The sequence below is a fragment of the Narcine bancroftii genome, chromosome 7 (genome assembly GCF_036971445.1).
Source record: "Narcine bancroftii isolate sNarBan1 chromosome 7, sNarBan1.hap1, whole genome shotgun sequence".
NCBI lineage: Eukaryota > Metazoa > Chordata > Chondrichthyes > Torpediniformes > Narcinidae > Narcine > Narcine bancroftii.
Genome location: NC_091475.1, coordinates 88,247,094 through 88,266,010, shown reverse-complemented (window position 1 = coordinate 88,266,010; position 18,917 = coordinate 88,247,094).

The window sequence follows — 18,917 nt, the reverse complement described above, 5'->3', positions numbered from 1 at the left end:
CTGTTCTAAGCTGCTAAGCCAGTATTTTGTGCATTTTTTCTCCTAGCTCATAATGCTTCTGCTTTATTTTCATTATGTTTTTCTCCAGCTTATACATTTGTAGTGTTTCATATTTTATTTTTTTGTCTGCCAATTCTTTTCTTTTTGTTGTATCTTCCCATGTTCCTGGTTCTTTTTCTGTACTTACTATTTCCCTTTCCAGCTGTTCTATTTCCCGATTGTAGTCCTTTTTCATCTTATTACATAACTTATATCTGCCCTCTGATGAAGGCTTTCATTCCATTCCACAATATAAATTTATCTTTCATTGACTCCATATTTATTTCAAATGACATTTTAATTTGGCGTTCAATAAATTCTCTAAATTCCTGTCTTTTACGTAGCATGGAGTTTAATCTCCATCTATATGTTCTTGGTGGAATGTTCTTCAGTTCTGTTGCTAATAACAGGGGGTGAGTGATCAGATAACAATCTAGCTTTATATTTCATTTTCCTAGCTCTCCCTTGGATATGGAACATGTCAATCCTTGAGTATGTTTTATGTAATTCCTTCTCCCTTGGGTGTTGTCTCCTCCATATATCCAAAAGTTGCATTTCCTGCATTGATTTAACCATAAATTTGGCTTCTTTGTTCTTTCTGCTAGTCTTTTGTCCAGTTTTATCCATCTTTGAATCCAAATTCAGGTTAAAGTCCCCTCCTATCAAATATATTCCCCTGCGTATCTACAATCTTCAAAAAAATATCTTGCATAAACTTTTGATCCTCTTCATTAGGTGCATATATATTGACCAAATTCCAGAATTCTGAATATATCTGACATTTTAACATTACGTATCTCCTTGCTGGATCTATTATTTCCTCCTCTATTTTGATTGGTAATTTTTATTGATTAATATAGCTACACCTCTGGCTTTTGAGTTATACGATGCTGCCCTACCCAGTCTCTCCTTCATTTCTTGTGTTCCACTTCAGTTAGATGCGTTTCCTGCATGAATGCTATATCTGTTTTTTTTCTTTTTTTCAGTAAAGTTAATAGCCTCTTCCTTTTGATTTGGTTATGTATTCCATTGATATTTATGGTCATATAGTTCAACATGGCCATCTCACACTTTGTTTACATCTCATTTCTGCTTCCTCACCACCACCTTTCCCCTTTTCCCCATTTCCATTTCTCAGTTTTCTTTTTTTTTAATGCCCTGTATGGCAACACTTCTAAAACATAAAATATTTCAACCACTCCCTCATCTAAAATTCCCTTAACCCAAAGTGTCCACCCCCCTCTCCCAAGTCACCCCTTATCTCTTGCCAGGCAACCACAACTCCCCTCTCCATTCGAACTGTGAACCCGTTCGCAAGTGTCAACTGATTTTGCAGTGACTGTTATTCTCTCACACCCAACCCCTTCTAGAAAAGACTTTTATCTTCACGTTACAACAAAGCTGCCCCTCATTTCTTCTCTTTTTTTCTATTTCTGTTCCACTCATTCATCTATTTATTTATTTATTTCCCACCCCCCCTCCTCTTCCCCCCTTCTCCCTTACTTCCCTTTTCTTCCCTCCTTTAGTTCTTGCTTCTACATCATTTTTACTTCTTTATATGTAGCTTGTCATCATTCTTTGTTCTTATTGCATGTCTTCATTTCTCTTTCTGTCTTGCAGGCTTTCTGCAAATTCTCGTGCTTTCTCCAGATCTGAGAACAGTCTATTTTACTGCCTCGGGATAACTATTTTAAGCACCGCTGGATATCTTAACATAAATTTATAGCCTTTCTTCCATCGGATCGATTTTGCTGCATTAAACTCCTTCCTCTTCTTCAGGAGCTCAAAACTTATGTCTGGGTAGAAAAAATATTTTTGACCTTTGTATTCCAGTGGCTTTTTGTCTTCTCTAATTTTATTCATTGCCTTCTCCAATATATTTTCTCTTGTTGTGTATCTCAGAAATTTTACTAAAACGGATTTTGGTTTTTGTTGTGACTGTGGTTTCGGGGCTAATGTTCTGTGTGCCTTTTCTATTTCCATTCCTTCCAGCATTTCTAGCATTCCCAAGAATTTTGGGATCCATTATTTTATAAATTCTTTCATATCTTTGCCTTCTTCATTTTCCTTAAGGCCCATTATCTTTATATTGTTTCGCCTACTATAGTTTTCCATTATGTCCATCTTCTGAGCTAACAACTCCTGTGTTTCTTTAACTTTTTTGTCACTTTCTTCCAATTTTTTTAAGCCATTCACTTCCATGTCTACTGCCATTACACATTCTTCCACATTTTCAAATCTTTTCCATACATCTGTTATGACCAGTTCTATTCTACTCACTTTTTCTTCTGTACTTTTTATTTTTCTTTTCATTTCACTAAATTCTCATGTCAGCCATTTTTTAATGCTTTCATTTGTTCTTGAATTTTCTTCTTCTTCTTCTTCTTCTTCTTCTTCTTCTTCTTCTTCTTCTTCTGTGTCTGCTCTTGGGTTTGTGTCTTCTATTTCTCTTCCTTGTATCTGTGTCTCTTCTGACATTCTTGTTGAGCTACTTATCTCAGTTTGTTGGGTTTTTTTTTTCCATGGTTTCTTGATGTTAGTCCTCTTCTTCTGAGCTGGTTATCTGTTGTGTCTCTAGTTTCCTTTTTTCTTTCTCACCCCTCCCATTCCCATTGCGTTCTTTATCTTCCAGCTGGGAGCCCTGCTGTTGGGCCTCTCTCAGCTGTTTGTGCTGTGGAGTTTCACTGTGGTCTCCCCTCCTGTTGGTGTTCTCCTTGTTGTGTGCATCTTGCACCCCTGTTTGTCTCCGTGAGCCATTTTTGCAGTCTTTTTATCTATGTACTGTCCATTCATTTTACCTCCTATTCCTCTGTGCAGAGCTTGGTCATCGTCGTCTTCTTCTTCTTGTCGTGATCCTGCAGGGTCTCCACTAACCTCGGGGAGCGGGCTCCTCTTTCCACAGCGGTCCTTGCTTTTTTTATGCAGGTAAGACCTTCACCTTTCTCTTCCGGTGTCTTTCTTTCTTCTTTTCTTTCTGTTGTTTTTGGGTTTTCTTTCTTAGGTGCCATTTTCTCCACACCTTTATTTTTTTATTTGTTGTGATTTGTGTGTCTGGGGCTTTGCTTGTTCTTCACTTTTTTCCTTCTTTTCTGGATAGGGCTGGTATTCTCCTACCAGCCACTACTCTATCATGTGACTCCTCTGTCAGAAGTATCTCAAGGTGTAAGAGAAGACAATAGCTTGTAAACATAGATAAGTTCAGTCCTCCCACACCAATGCAGTTTACCAGCAATCTAGCCGATAACTGGAAATGTTTCAAACAATGATTTAACATTTATTTAGAAGCTAGTGGAATCAATAACAGTTAGAAAAACCTATTTCACAGGAAAAGTTAATAATGATTATTAAATTGTTCCAAGTTGGCAAAGCACCAGGTCCCGACGGCTTTCCTGTCGAGTTTTATAAAACTTTTTGCCATCTGCTTGTATCCTATTTATGTTCTGTATTTTCTGACCCTTTTAAATCCAGGACTTGCCAACCACTTTTTATAATGCAACAATCTTCTTCATCCCAACAAAAATTAAAAAAAAATATCAGTTTGTGCTTCACACAGGCCAATTTCTCTTCGAAATGTCGATGAAAAAATTTCATCTAAAATCTTGGCTAGTAGATTGAAAAATATTTTGCCTATTATTTCAAAGTACCAAAATGGGCTTTATTAAAAAAAAAATGTTATTCACATTTTAAAAACAGTCAATTATTAAATATTATTTGTCCCCCCTCTGTCTCTTCCTCAGAACATGTTAACACTTTAGATGCTGAAAAGGCCTTTGACAGAGTTGAATGGAAATATTTATTTGCAATATTAGAAAGGTTTAATTTTTGTCCCAGATTTATTTCATGGATTAAGTTACTATACTCATCGCCTGTTGCTTCTATTCTTACCAACTCTTCACAAGCTAAACCATTTAAAATTGATCAGGGGATCAGACAGGGTTGCGCTTTTAGTGCCTTGTTGTTTAATTTAGTTTTCAAACCCTTGGCCTTTGGAGAATCTCAGGATATTTCTGTATTTATTAGGAGAGGATTGGTTCACAATGTCCCTCTTTACACTGATGATCTGTTGCTTTTTGCTTCTGATCCAAATTCTTCAATTCTTGTTATATTAACATAATTGCATCAATTTGGTCATTTTTCTGGATACAAATTAAATTTACAAAAGAGTAAGCTTTTTTTTAAAACTTTAGAACTTTTACACACAGCTTTTCCTTTCAAGGTTGCTAAAAGTCTATTTACATACCTTGGTGTAACAATTATTAAGAGTCACAAACATTTGTTTAAGGAAATTTTCCTTACTCTATTAAATCAGATAAAGAAATCTTTATCTTAATTGTCTTCTCTTTCGATGTCCCCAAATGGATGAATATTTCATCCAAATTTCTTTATATTTTTCAAGATATTCCAACTTTTGTTTCCAAATCTTTTTTTTTTAATATAAATTCACTTGATTCTATTACATCATCATATATTTGGCAAAATACATCTCCTTGTTTAAATAAAATTTATCTCCAAAATCTCAAAAAGAATGGAGGTTTGGGTCTACTCAATATTAGATTCTAATATTGGGCAGTTAATTTTGTTAAATTAAATTTTGGTTATATTATATTATAATATACATCTTGGCGCCTCACAGTTCGGCGGGCAGCAACCTCCTTTGAAGAAGACTGCAGAGCCCACCTCACTGACAAAAGACAAAGGAGGAAAAACCCAACACCCAACCCCAACCAACCAATTTTCCCCTGCAACCACTGCAACCGTGTCTGCCTGTCCCGCATCGAACTTGTCAGCCGCAAATGAGCCTGCAGCTGACGTGGACATTTACCCCCTCCATAAATCTTCGTCCGCGAAGCCAAGCCAAAGATAAACAAAATATAATTATGTGGCGAACTGCTCCACACCATTATCAAACCAGTGTCCATAGTTGCGGGCCCCCGCAGGATCAAGAGTTCCCAGGGTCTGGGAAGCACAAAGAACTCTGGGAGGCACATGACTTCAGAGGTCGGGTGATTGTAACAGCATGCCAACTGGAATTATTTAAACTCTTGTGAAGATTCTATTAAATAGTTCTGTTGGTTCAGCTCACAGACAACTTCTGTTGTGCTTTATTCACTGCACCACTTGCTACAATACAACAAAAATATTGAATACAAGGAGGATATAGGTTATAGTCAGTTAGGGGGTAGTGGTCATGAGGTACCAAGAGACTTGGGGAACTTTACTGGGGAGGTAGGGGATCTAATGGATATCCGGATCCAGAAGCAGGAGGTTATGAGTAAATTGTTGGGACTGAGGGCTGATAAATCCCCAGGGCCTGATGGGCTGCATCCTAGGGTGCTTAAAGAGGTGGCTATGGAAATTGTGGAGGCACTGGTCGACATTTTCCAAAGTTCCATAGATTCCGGGGAGGTCCCTGAGGATTGGAGAGTGGCTGATGTGGTGCCGCTTTTTAAGAAAGGAGGGAGGGAGAAAACGGGAAATTATAGACCGGTTAGCCTGACATCAGTGGTGGGGAAGATATTGGAGTCCATCATAAAAGGAGAAATAGCAGAACACTTAGTCAGTAATAATAGTATAAGGGCTAGTCAGCATGGATTCCTTAAGGGTAAGTCATGCTTGACTAACCTTCTGGAATTTTTTGAGGATGTGACAAAGAGGGTGGACTCGGGAGAGCCAGTGGATGTGGTGCATTTGGACTTCCAGAAGGCCTTTGATAAGGTACCGCACGGGAGTCTAGTGGGCAAGATCAGGGAGCATGGTATTGGAGGTATGGTGCTGACATGGATAGGAAATTGGTTAAGAGATAGGAAACAAAGGGTTGGAGTGAATGGGTCTTTTTCAGAATGGCAGGATGTGACGAGTGGAGTGCCTCAGGGATCGGTGTTGTGTCCTCAGTTGTTTGTAGTTTATGTTGATGATTTGGATGAGGGGATTGTGAATAACATGAGCAAATTTGCAGATGACACTAAACTGGGTGGCGGTGTGGGGTGTGAGGAGGATGTAAGGAAAATGCAGAGGGACTTGGACAGGCTGGAGGAGTGGGCGGCTAAATGGAAGATGAATTTCAATGTGAACAAATGTGAGGTTATTCATTTTGGGGGAAGTAATAGGAAAGCTGAGTATTATTTAAATGGAGACAAGCTAGGGAGTGGGGAAGTCCAAATGGATCTGGGTGTACTTGTTCACCGGTCACTGAAGGCTAGCATGCAGGTTCAGAAAGCTGTGAAGAAGGCAAATGGAATGTTGGCTTTCATAAAGAGGGGATTGGAGTATAGGAACAGAGACGCTCTTCTGCGGTTATACAGGGCCCTGGTGAGACCCCACCTGGAGTATTGCATCCAGTTCTGGTCTCCAAACTTGAGGAAGGACATACTAGCTATAGAGGGTGTGCAGCGCAGATTTACAAGGTTAGTTCCAGGGATGGCAGGGTTGTCATATGCAGCAAGGCTAGAAAAACTGGACTTGTATCCATTGGAGTTTAGAAGGATGAGGGGGGACATGATTGAGGTATACAAAATCATCAGGGGGATAGACAAGGTGAAGTCTGATTACTTGTTCCCAATGATGGGGAAGACAAGGACTAGAGGGCATAGTTTAAGAATACAGGGTAGGCCCTTTAGGACGGAGATGAGAAAGCATTTTTTTACCAAGAGAAGTGTGAATCTGTGGAATGCTCTGCCACAGAGGGTGGTAGAGGCGGATTCGCTGACTATGTTCAAAAGAGAGTTAGATAAGACTCTTGTGGGTAATGGAGTTAAGGGTTATGGGGATAAGGCTGGAAAGGGGTACTGATGGTAATGATCAGCCATGATCTAAAATGGCGGTGCTGGCCCGACGGGCCAAATGGCCTACTCCAGCTCCTATTGTCTATTGTCTATAATATTGGGTGGCCCAGCCTGGGTTGATTTGGAGTTAAATTAAACTAAGAAAATTCCTATTGTTTCTTTACTTGGAGAATTCTTGCCTTTTCCGATTGGTTAAAAAAATGATAATTTAGTGGTCAAATACACAATCAGGATTTTGTTCCATTTAAGAAAACATTTGGAATCTATAGGTTTCTTCTTGTTAGTCTTATTCTATCAAACTACTTTTTTCAATCTTCTTTGATGGATTCTGCTTTTCAGGAATGGTTTGGATAAGGTATTAAATGTTTTCATCATTTATTTTTTGATAATAATGAACTTTCTACCATATATAATTTAACAAATTCTCATTTTTTAGATATTTGCTAATTAGGGATTTTCTCCATTCTCAACTATCAAACCTACCTTAGGCTCCGGTTATTAATTTCATAGAAGCAATTTACAATCTACAACCATCACAGAAAAGGTTAATATCTGTTGTATAAGCTGCTTCACTGAAGTCAAGGACAAAATTAAAGAGACACGGGAGGAGGACCTCCCTATTTCAATTTCTGAAGATTCATGGAATTCCATTTTTAAGTTGATTAACACATCATCTCTATGTGCCTGTCACTCATTACTATAATTTAAAGTTGTGCATAGATCCTATGTGTCAAGGATAAAATTCGCTTGTATTTATCCCACTATTAGCTCTCTTCGTGACAGATGTAAGTATGAGGACAATTCACTAATTCATATGTTCTGGTCTTGTCTGACCCTAGTCAAATATTGGGAAGAAGTTTTCCATACTTTATCAATAATTATTAATGCAAATTTAACACCAGATCCATTAATAGTCTTGTTTTAGATAACTGAACAGTGCATTTGTCTTCATCTCAATGTCATGTACTGGCATTTGCTTCTCTTATTGCTAGATGTGTTATTTTGATTGGATTCATAATCAATGGTCTGAGTGCATGTGAAGAGCTCGACCTGGTGAAAAGAGTTTTCATAGTGGTTCCACAGACTGAAGATAAGCACGCAGCACTCATGGAAGGAAGGATAACTACATTGGAGAAGAGATACCTTAATGTACAGGGAGAATCAACCTCATTACATGACATGAATGACAAACTGGAAAATGAGTTGACAAATAAGGAATCCTTCTTACACCAGATAGAAGACAAAAATAGACAGTTACAGGAACATCTAGAATTTTGCTAAGTAGAATTTGCTGGAAAGAATGAAGCGAGCAGGAACATCACCAGAAGTAGAAGCAGAACTTCCCCAGCGAATTGCAGCTCTAACAAAGGCTGAAGAGGGGCCTGGCAGCATAGAAGAGCATTTGTGAAATGCAGTTTGAAGAAAAACATCAGGAACTGAAAGATGACTCCAGAAACCATGAAGCAAATGGTATGATATGAAGATGGCCAGTAAAGAAGTGAGACACTACCGAATCAACATCCAGCAAGTGGTTCTGTGCATCTAGTCAGAAAATGGCAGTTCCCATGGTTGTGGTACATAACTTGAAACACATGGCCAACGTGGGTGATGGAAATAGCAATTCTGCTCTTCATCACAGCATGTCTCACTCAAATTTTGAAATTGTTAAGCTGCTGCGTGTTGCAAATCTACTCAATGCTAATCACCAGAACAAAGCTGGCTACACTCCCATCATGCTTGCTGATCTTGTTGCAGTGGAAAATGAGAGAAAAAAAACATGAAAATTGTGGATGAATTATTTAGACAAGGAGATGTGAATGCCAAAGCCAGTAAGGCTGGTCAGATAGTGTTGATGCCTGCAGTCAGATGGACATGGTGAAAGCTCTTCTTCACTGTACTGCTGATGTTAATATCGAGGATGATGAGGTGAATAAGCATGGTTCATTACTCAACAGGGAGAATCAGAGATGCAAGACGCAAGTGTCAAATCTTTCAGAGCAAAATAGCATGCTATTGTTAGAAGTACAAATTGCGTGTGAAAATCATACCTTACGTGAAGATGAAGTTAGTTCTGTTGACATAAACCATCCCTCTGAGGTGATTTCTCAGCACCTGGTGACCTGTTGTAATGTTGTGGAACAACAAAATCAACAGCTACTGGTGACTGAGAACTTGCTCATAAACAGGAAAAGGAAGAGCAGGAAAAAAAAAAACTCTTCATGGATTTCTGAACTTTAGCTAAATCTGCAGATGCCCTGAATGAACTTGAATGACTTCATGAAGCCAGAAGTCATCAGATGCAACTGGTAGAAAGAGATTGACCATGGAATGTATATAGTTTTGTTATGTAGATATAGTATTGTGCTAGTTTTTTTAAAGGGGAAAGATGTGTGGGCAAATAAGAACTACATTTCTCAGCTTGCAATATATGTAACGCAGAAGTGACATATGACAGGAGAAGTCGTTGGAAGTCATTTGAAGCAGTTCAAGGAAAATAAATTTGGAGAAGTGATAAACCCACGTGAAATCATTCTTCTTGAAAGAACGAGCATATCAGAGTGTATAAAAGACAAGTTCAAAAAAGGCAAAGATGACCAGATTTTAAAAGGACAATGTGCATAAGCTTTGGTGGAACATAGTAGTGGAGTTGTGACCTCACTAGACTGTAAGGTTGGCCCGGCTCCAACCCTGTAACTTTTCCCCATAGATTCCTAATAAAAGCTGATAGCCCTAATACCAGCCTTGGATCCACATCAGCAGCATGTAGAGATATGCCTAATGTTTCTGGATATTAAAACCTTTAGTCACTTGCTTCATGTCTACTTGTGGTTATTGATCACACAACAATAACTGCCGAGCACACGAGGTGCAACTACTGCAGCCAGACCAAGCACTCAAGGAATTACTGTCCAGCCCATAGAGCAACCTGTTAGAATTGCAAGAAGAAAGGGTCCTATGCCTAAGTATGCCATTCTAAACCTTCCTCCAGCATTGCTGTGTGCTGGCCACAACCCATGTTGCCATCTTGGATTGACCCACTTTGGCAACACCTCCGGTGACCAAGAACCAAATAGTGGGAACAGGAGGAAGATGACACAAGATGATGTCATGTCTGGTGTCTCTTCCAGACTCCATGAGGGTGGCCATCTTCTGGATCTCCTGGGAGGCCATCTTTGTAGCAGCCGTCTCGACATTACAACAGCATTGATTCAGACAATGAGCTATCTCTGGCCTCCATCGTGCTGAACCAGAACAGATCACACCAACTGGCATGCTCTACGATGGACATCGAGGTAAATGGTCACACCACGCCTGCCTATTCGATAAAGGGAGCGCTGAAAGTTTTATATGCCTGGGAACAGTCCAACCCTATTCCCTTGCAGTGTCCCCTGCAAAGTGTAAAGTAGCTCTAGCATCCAAATCTCACTCCATGGAAATCCACAGGTACTACACCGTGACCCTAACTCTGAGGGGCACAAAATTTAAAAACTTCAAGCTGCTCATGATACCCTATCTCTGTGCACCAATCATAATAGGGCTGGATTTCTATTGCCAGCTTAAGAGCATGCTGATACAGTTTGCTTGGCCTTATCCTTCCCTCACGATCAGAAATAACCAATTCCTGGAGGGACCGCTCATCTACTTGAATGCGGCCAATCAGATGTAGGGACACCATTCAGGGCACCCGTGTTGCAATCAGTCCACCCTTCCATTCCAGAACCTTATCCCAGACTGCAAACCAGTCACCACTAAAAGTAGATTGGGAGTTTACAAAAGATGAAGTGGGGCGACTGCTAGCAGAGGGCATTATTGAGCCCTGTAACTGTCCATGGAGGGCACAAATGGTGGTGATTAAGAGTGGGGAGAAATGCCAGATGCTCACTGATTAAAGCCAGACCATCAACCGATTCACCTTATTGGATACCTACCCTTCTCCCCTGCAAGGCCGACATGGTGTATGAGATAGCCTAGTACCAGGTCTTCTCCACCATCAATTTCAAGTTGGTATATCACCAGATTCCGATCCATCAGGAGGACCCTCCATACATGGTGTTCTAGGCCAACGGCTGCCTCTACCATTTCCTGTGGGTCCCATTTGATCTTACGAATGGAGTGTCTGTGTGCCAAAAGGAGATGGACCATATGGTGGAAGACAATAAATTAAAAGCCACATATCATTCTTGGAAAATGTCACCATCTGTGGCCATAACAAGGAGAAACACAATGCAAACCTGCAGAATTTCCTGGCCACAGCTAAAGCCCTGAACTTAAAATACAACCAGAAAAAATGTGTGTATGAGGTATGTAGTGGAGCATGGCATTATTGCCCCCAACCCTGAGTTCATGTACCCCCTTCTGGAACTCCCAATGCCCCAAAACTTAAAGTCCTTGAAAGGGTACCTGGGGTTCTTCTCTTATTATACCCAGTGGATCCCCAATTACGCAGAAAAGGCCCACTCCTTGTGAAGACCACCATGTTTCCCCTGTAACTGGAGGTCCATAAGGCCTTTGAAGGCATTAAGGATGAGATTGCCAAGGCAGTAATGCGCTGCATTGATGAATCCATCCCTTTCCATGTGGAGAGTGATGCCTTTGACTTCACTCTGGTTGCCATGCTGAACAAAGCAGGCAGGTCCATGGCATTCTTTTCCCGGACCCTCCAGGACCCCAAACTCAATTACCCGGCCATCGTGAAGGATGCACAACTATAGTGGAAGCTGTGCGCCACTGGAGACACTATCTGGCAGGCAGGTTGTTCACCCTGCTGACAGACTAGAGAGCCGCTGTTTTTATATTTAACAATAGGCAACGGGGAAGATTAAAAATGACAAGATCATGAGTTGGAGAATTGAACTGTCCACCTACAATCATGAGATCTTATACTGGCCTGGGAAGTTCATTGAGCCACTCAATGCCTTGTCCCTTCCATCCATGAATCAGTGTGTGTACTTCCTAAATATTGGGGACAAGTACTCATGTTTCCCATTCGCCATTCCCTGCCTGGATATGACCATGTCCACAGTCATTAAAACCCTCTGCATCCTTTTCATGTTGTTTGGATACCTCAGTTACATTCACAGTGATCGGGGGTTCTCATTCATCAATGAGAAGTTGTGCCATTATTTCCTGTCCAAGGGTATAGCCACAAGCAGGTCCACCAGTGGGAATGGGCAGGTGTAAAGGGCACGATCTGGAGGTCCATCCTTTGGCCCTCGTCAAATTGGATGCCATTCTCCCAGTGGCAAGAGGTCCTTCCAGAGGCACTACACACCACCAGGTCCCTATTCTGTACTGCTACAAACACCACCCCACACAAGAGACTGTTCTCTTTCTCTAGGAGGTCAGTGTTAGAAACCATGGTCTGGCTGATGACCCCAGGTTCAATGCTTCTCTTCAGACACCATCGGACCCACAAGGCAGACCTGCTGGTCAAAGAGGTGCACCTCTCGAATGCAAACCCTCAGAACACCCATGTACAGTACCTGGATGGGCAGGAAGACACAGTATCAGTCAGGGACTAGGCTCGAGCAAGAGCCCCAGCAGAGGAGGTGCACGCAGAAGCCCTCATCAGCCACCAGCTAGCCCCTTCTACCATCCTGAGAAATGACCAGTTTAACCCACCACCACTAATGCTCAGGCCTCCACTCCCACCAACCCTATAACCAAATATTGAACCACCAACACCCCACACACCCCCAGAATCTGTTTGGACCAATATAGTTCAGCCTCTGGACATTCAACCCACCATACAGGAGCCGATGACACAACCGGTACTGCGGCGATTGCAGCGGCGGATAAAGCCAAAGGACAAGCTGAATCTGTGAACTATTAAAGACTACATGACAAGTAATGATGGACACTGTCCCACTTCACCCTGCTGGACCTTTTCTAAAAAGGAGGGCTGAATGTGGTGGAACGTGGTAGTACAGATGTGATCTCACTAGACTGTACTGGCTGGTCACCTCTTACCCTGTAACTCCTCCCTGAAAGATTCTCAATAAAGGATAATAGCCCTAGTCTCCCTCCATACCAATCTTGGATCTGGGCCAGCAGCATGTAGAGACATGCCTGATGTTTCTGGATATTAATGCCTTTAATCACTCGTTTCATGTCTGCTTGTGGTTATTGATCATGCCACATAAAGGTACTTAATCAGAATGTCCATATTCTAAGGAACGTCAGTGAACTTGTGCCACAAATCAATACAAAGGGGTTTGATTTAGTGACCATTACAAAAATGTGGTTGCAGGGTGGAGAGGATTAGGAATTAAATATCCAAGGATATCAGGTAAAATAAAGACAGGCAGGCAGGTAAGGAAGATGGCATAGCATGCTTAGTTAAAGATGAGATCAGGGTAATAGTAAAAGATTATGTAAAATTTAATGAGCAAAATGTTGAATCCATCTGGGTAGTGATTAGGAACAGTAAAGGGGAAAAATAACAATCACTGGTGGGAGTTGTCTATAGGTCACCCAATAATAACATTACTGTGACACAGGCTCTGTATCAGAAGCATGTAAGGTCGAACAGCAGTTATTATGGGGGTCTTTAACATGCATATAGACTGGGTGAATCAGATTGGACAAAGCAACATTGAGAAGGACTTCATAGAATGCATACATGATAGCTTTCTTGAACACCATGTTACTGAACCTACTATGGAACTTGCTACCTTGGATCTGATCCTGATGCAATGAAACAAGTAAATTTAATGATCTTGTAGTTAAGGATCCTCTTGGAAAGAGTGATCAAAGTATGATTAAGTTTCTTATATAAATGGAGGATACAATAGTTCAGTCTCAATCCATTGTCTAACACCTAACAAGGGAAACTACAAAAGAGTGAGGGAGGAGTTGACTAAGGTAGATTGGGGATGCAGGCTATATGGAGGGAAAGTAGAGAACAGTGGAAGACTTTCAAAGGAATTTTTCTTAGTGCTCAACAAAAGGAAGGACAATAAGGGTAGGGGCAGCCAGCATCAGATAACTAAGGAAATAAATGAAGGCATGAAACTAAAAGCTCATGCGTACAAAGTCACCAAGAGCAGTAGGAAACTAGAAGATTGGGAAATTTTTAAGATGCAACAAACAACCATGAAGTGTGCAATAAAAAGAGGGAAGTTAGATTATGAAAAATGATTTGCACATAATATAAAAATGGACAGTAGACGTTTTTATCAAGTGCAAAAGGATGGCTATAGTGAAGGTCGGTCCCTTGGAGAATGGCAAGGGGGATTTGATATTGGCTAATGAGGAAATGACTGAGGCATTGGATAACTATATTGTGTCAGTTCACAGTGGTGAACACCAACCATGACAAACACAGATTTAATGGATGTGATGAGAAGTGAGGACCTGAATGTAATAGTTATCACTAAAGAAGTAGTAATGAGAAAACCTGAGAGTCTAAAGATAGCTAAGTCCCCTGGTCCTGATAGAATGCATCCCAGAGTAGTGAAATAAATGGTAGAAGTAATATTAGAGGGTTTGGTGATAATTCACCAAAATTCTCTAGACTCTGGGCAGGTCCTGGTGGAGTGGAAGATGGTGAATGTCACACCTCAATTCAAAAAAGGATGACAGCAAAAGATAGGGAACTATAGGCCAGTTACTTTAACATCTGTCAGTTGGAAATTGCTTGGAGCTATCATTAAAGAAGCAATAGTGAGCCTTTTGGAGCAAAATGGATCCATCAGGCAGACACAACATGGATTCAGCAAAGACAGGTCCTGTTTGACAAACATTCTGGAGTTCTTTAAGGATATAACAAGTGCGGTTGATAGAGGGGAACAGAGAGGCATTGTTTACTTGTATTTCCAGAAGGTGTTCAATACGCTGCTGCCGCATTAAAGACATACGTAAGATAAGAATGCATCGAGTTTATGGTCAGCAATCAGTGGTGAGCGTGGAGCCATAGGGTTTGGGGCTGGGTCCGCAACTGTTCATGATATCCATTAATGATCTGGAAGAGGTGACTGAGTGTAATGTTTCTCAGCTTGCTGATGAAACTAAGTTGAGTGGAAAAACAAATTGTACAGAGAATTTGCAAAGAGATATACTTATGTTAAGTGAATGGGCAAGGGTTGGCAGATGGAGTACAATGTTGGCAAATGTGAGGTTATCCACATTGGAAGAAAAAGGGAAGATCCAATTATTATTTAAATGGAAAGCGATTGGAGGCTGCCATGTGGAAGGACTTGTGCATGAATTGCAAAAGGTTGGTTTGCCGGTTCAGCAGGCTATCAAGCAGACAAATTAAATGTTGGCTTTCATTGCTTGAGGAATTGAATTTAGGAGTAGAGTGGTTATGCTGCAACTGTACAAGATACGGTGAGGCCACTGGAGTGCTGTGTATGGTTCTGGTCCTCTTACGTAAGGAAGGATGTACAGGCTTTGGAGTTGGTGCAGAGGAGGTTCACAAAGTTGATTCCAGAAATGAGCAGCTTAGCTTATAAGGAGAGATTGAGTTGTCTGGACTGCATTCATTGGAATTTAGAAGGATGAGAGGGGATCTTATAGAAATGTATAAAATTATGCATGGGATGGATAAGATTGAGGTAGGTAGGTTATTTCCATTGGTGGGGAATACAAGAACTAGGGGATATTGCCTCAAGATTTAGGGTAGTAGATTTAGGATGGAGATGAGGAGGAACTGCTTTTCCCAGAAGATGGTGGATCTATGGAATTCACTGCCCATTGAAGCACTGGAGGCTACTTCAGTCAATATATTTAAGACAAGGTTGGATAGATTTTCACATAGTAGTGGAATTAATGATTTGGGGAAAAAGGCAGGTTGGTAGAGATGAGCTGAACATCAGATCAGCTATAATCTCATTGAATGGTGGAGCAGGCCCATATCTGCATGTTCTTTTGTTTATGAACTACCAAGTTGAAGCCACCCTCACACTGGAGAAGCAATGCCTTATATTCTGGCTCAATATCTTCTCACAGACGGTGTCAATTTTGATGTCCAATTTCTATTATCCTGACTCCTCTGGTTTTCTCTTTCCCTCATCCCTCTTCTCTCCTTCTTTAGTTACCTGTTCAAAAAACTCAATCAATTCCTTGAGCCATAATTTCCCACACTCAGATCCCTAAGCAGCCTTTGTCCTTCTCTCCATTAGAATCTCTTCCAGTAACTTCCTCATAACTAGCATTAAGCTTATTGGTCTGTCATTTCTTGGCTTATCTTTACTCTCCTTATAAAATAAAGACACAACATTAACCACCCTCCAGTTTTCTGATACCCCACACATGCTCAACCATAGTGCAAACATTTCTGTCAGGGCTTTTGTAGTTTCTTCCCAGTTTCCCGTGATGCCCACTTCATCAGGCCCTGGGGAATTTGATGGAGAATAGGTGATGGAGAATAGTGACACTGCGGTGCTGGAGGGGGTGCAGGAGGATAACTCTTGATTCTATTTTTCATGTTATTAGTTCAAATTACCACCAGTAAATATGTTATCGCAGAACTGGGTTTAACTTGAATCTCCACTGGATTAATAAATTGTGAAATGATAAATGAAGGACATAAATGAAAGGATAATAATTTAGAAATAGCTCATAAAACAAGAATTGCAAACAGAGGCTAAACTGAATGGAATAAAACAACATTGCTTCTTGGAGTAATGTGATTAAGTGAATAAGTCTGTTAGAAAACCCAGTCAATTCATGCAGAGGACTTATCCTAATTTAGTAATATTGCAGTAAGTATTCATTAATTAGCCAAGTTGGGTGCTGAAAATGCCATTAAGTGCCATCTTAACTCACTGCTCATGATAAATTAAAGTGCCCAATCAGATGTTAATTGAAGTCATTCAGATTTACTGCCTTATAGTCTGGGGGAAGGTAATTATTCCTGTGTAATGGATGTGGAAGCATGCACTAGCTGCAACTCCAGGCTGAAAAGTGAGGTGATGACTGTTTCAAAGCTGAATTATTTACTCTTATTGAGCAATGTATCAAACATTAAAAAAATGTTTTACTAATCTCTCCAAGGTGAAGAAGGCATTCATTTTGAAAGGCAACAAACATTTTGAAGTCCAGATAATCATGCCTGTAATTAGCTCAGAACGCAAAAATGCAAAACAAAAATTATCGGAGGAAATTCCTCCCGTCGAAACAAAAACGAGGAAGTTCCAAGGGAAGAACAAAGCCTTTATTTTTTAATAATTTGCACTCCTGCTGAATTTCTATTTTTTGAATAATTTACAATTGCCAGTCGGAATTAAAATCTTGAAACTGCTGGACCAGAGTTAATTGGTCCTGAATTTAGCTTTGTGAACTGAAAATGTGCTGAATGAATGCTACATGTGAGATTACTTGCAGAACTACAGGCTAAAATTTGAAATGTCTAATGATTCTTTGGTCCTATTTTTCAATAAGATTGGATATGATGGGCTGAATGGCCTCTTATAATGCCTTAGATTTCTATGATGGCTACAGTGAAGCACGAAAGACATGTTTGATTTTAATATTTACGAAAAGAAAAGTGGAAAAACTTCTTTTTTTTTGCAGTTTCCTGTAAAATATTCTGATGCATTGTGACAATCAAGCAACACTGATTAAGCTGAAATTTAGTTTGTATGGATCAGCCTTAGCTTGTACACTTTCAGGTCATGATAAAATGATTGGAGCCCAATGATACTGACAATGTCTAGGTATTATGCCTTTTGTTCTCAGATCATTAACATCAGGGTATTGTGGAAGACCAGTGAATGGAATGCTATTTGTATCCCAAAATCTGGTTATTTGTGAGAGACTAAAATAAACATTAAACTAAGAAGCTTAATTAAGCCTTCAGATTGAATCTTGTTCTGTTAAAGTACTGAATGTTGTTTTAACGTATCGCTATGTAATTCGTCCTCGTGATTATATTCTACAGGTAAATCTGGCCAACAGGTTAAGCTTTTAATTTATTGACCATGTGAAATTATTTTCTATTGTCAAAAGTGACAGAGAACATGGTTAACATCCATGTATTCCTCGAGAAAACCATTTTCATTGTTAAATATGAGTTGTTAATATTGGCCATATTAAACAGTTCCCAGTGTTGAATACTGTTTCAGTTCACATGGGATCTGACCTACATATAGAGCTGTCATCAACCTTAGAATGTAATGCTTAAAGAAATCTCAAACTGTATAATTTCTGCAGGCAATTAACTAACAATACCATGTTGGCTTTTAGCAAGTGAAAGGGGTAAGATTTTTAATTGTGCAGGGAGATCAGTTATAAAGCTTCAACTCTTTTCCACCAAACTCCCACCAATGTCAAGGCAGCAGACAGAATAAAGGAACCCTACAAAATTTCTATCCAACAGAATATACAGCATTTCACATTTCGATATTTCTAAAGAGTAGAAAGCTAAGTATAAGATTGGAATGAGCACATTTCTCTGCTTCTGCACATTTCCCAATCCCTGCCAGAGTTAACCTACAGAATCAATATTAAATATCATTAAGAAAATAGAGTATCATAAGCTGAAGAGAGGATTGCTTGACATTTTGAGCATCTTGCTATGACAACCACTTACTCTCTGGAGTGATAGCTGTGTGGTGAACATTAAGAAATGAAGTTTTATTCACCAAATTAGTACAAATAACAAGCAAGTAGATTAAGATGGATAATATTTCCATGGTATCCAGTGCAGGAAATTCCCATTTCTAGTATGAAAACAAAGAAACAAACCTTCTTGCCCTATCTATATGGATGCATTTGGTTCAATCTCCAAAAAAAACCCATTATTAAGGTTTATGAGATAGGTTGCTTAGAGAGGAGCAAGAGAAGTTAGATGTTTCCATATATACAATAAATAATACAGTTTCAAAAGACATGCATGAACAGGGGAGCACAAATACAAGCGTCAAGACATTTTGGAAAAGGACTGAGTCAATCTCACCCCAACCCCAGTTCCCCATATACTGGAGGTCTGGACTACTCAAATGGGGATACATCTGCCACATTTTCATCCTTTGAACCAATTAGAATTTTCAATGTTATAATCTCTCATTCTAAACTTTAAAGAATAAAGCCTGACTTATTCAATCTCTTTCTATCTTAGGAACCAATCTGCTGTCTATTTGTCGCACTTTC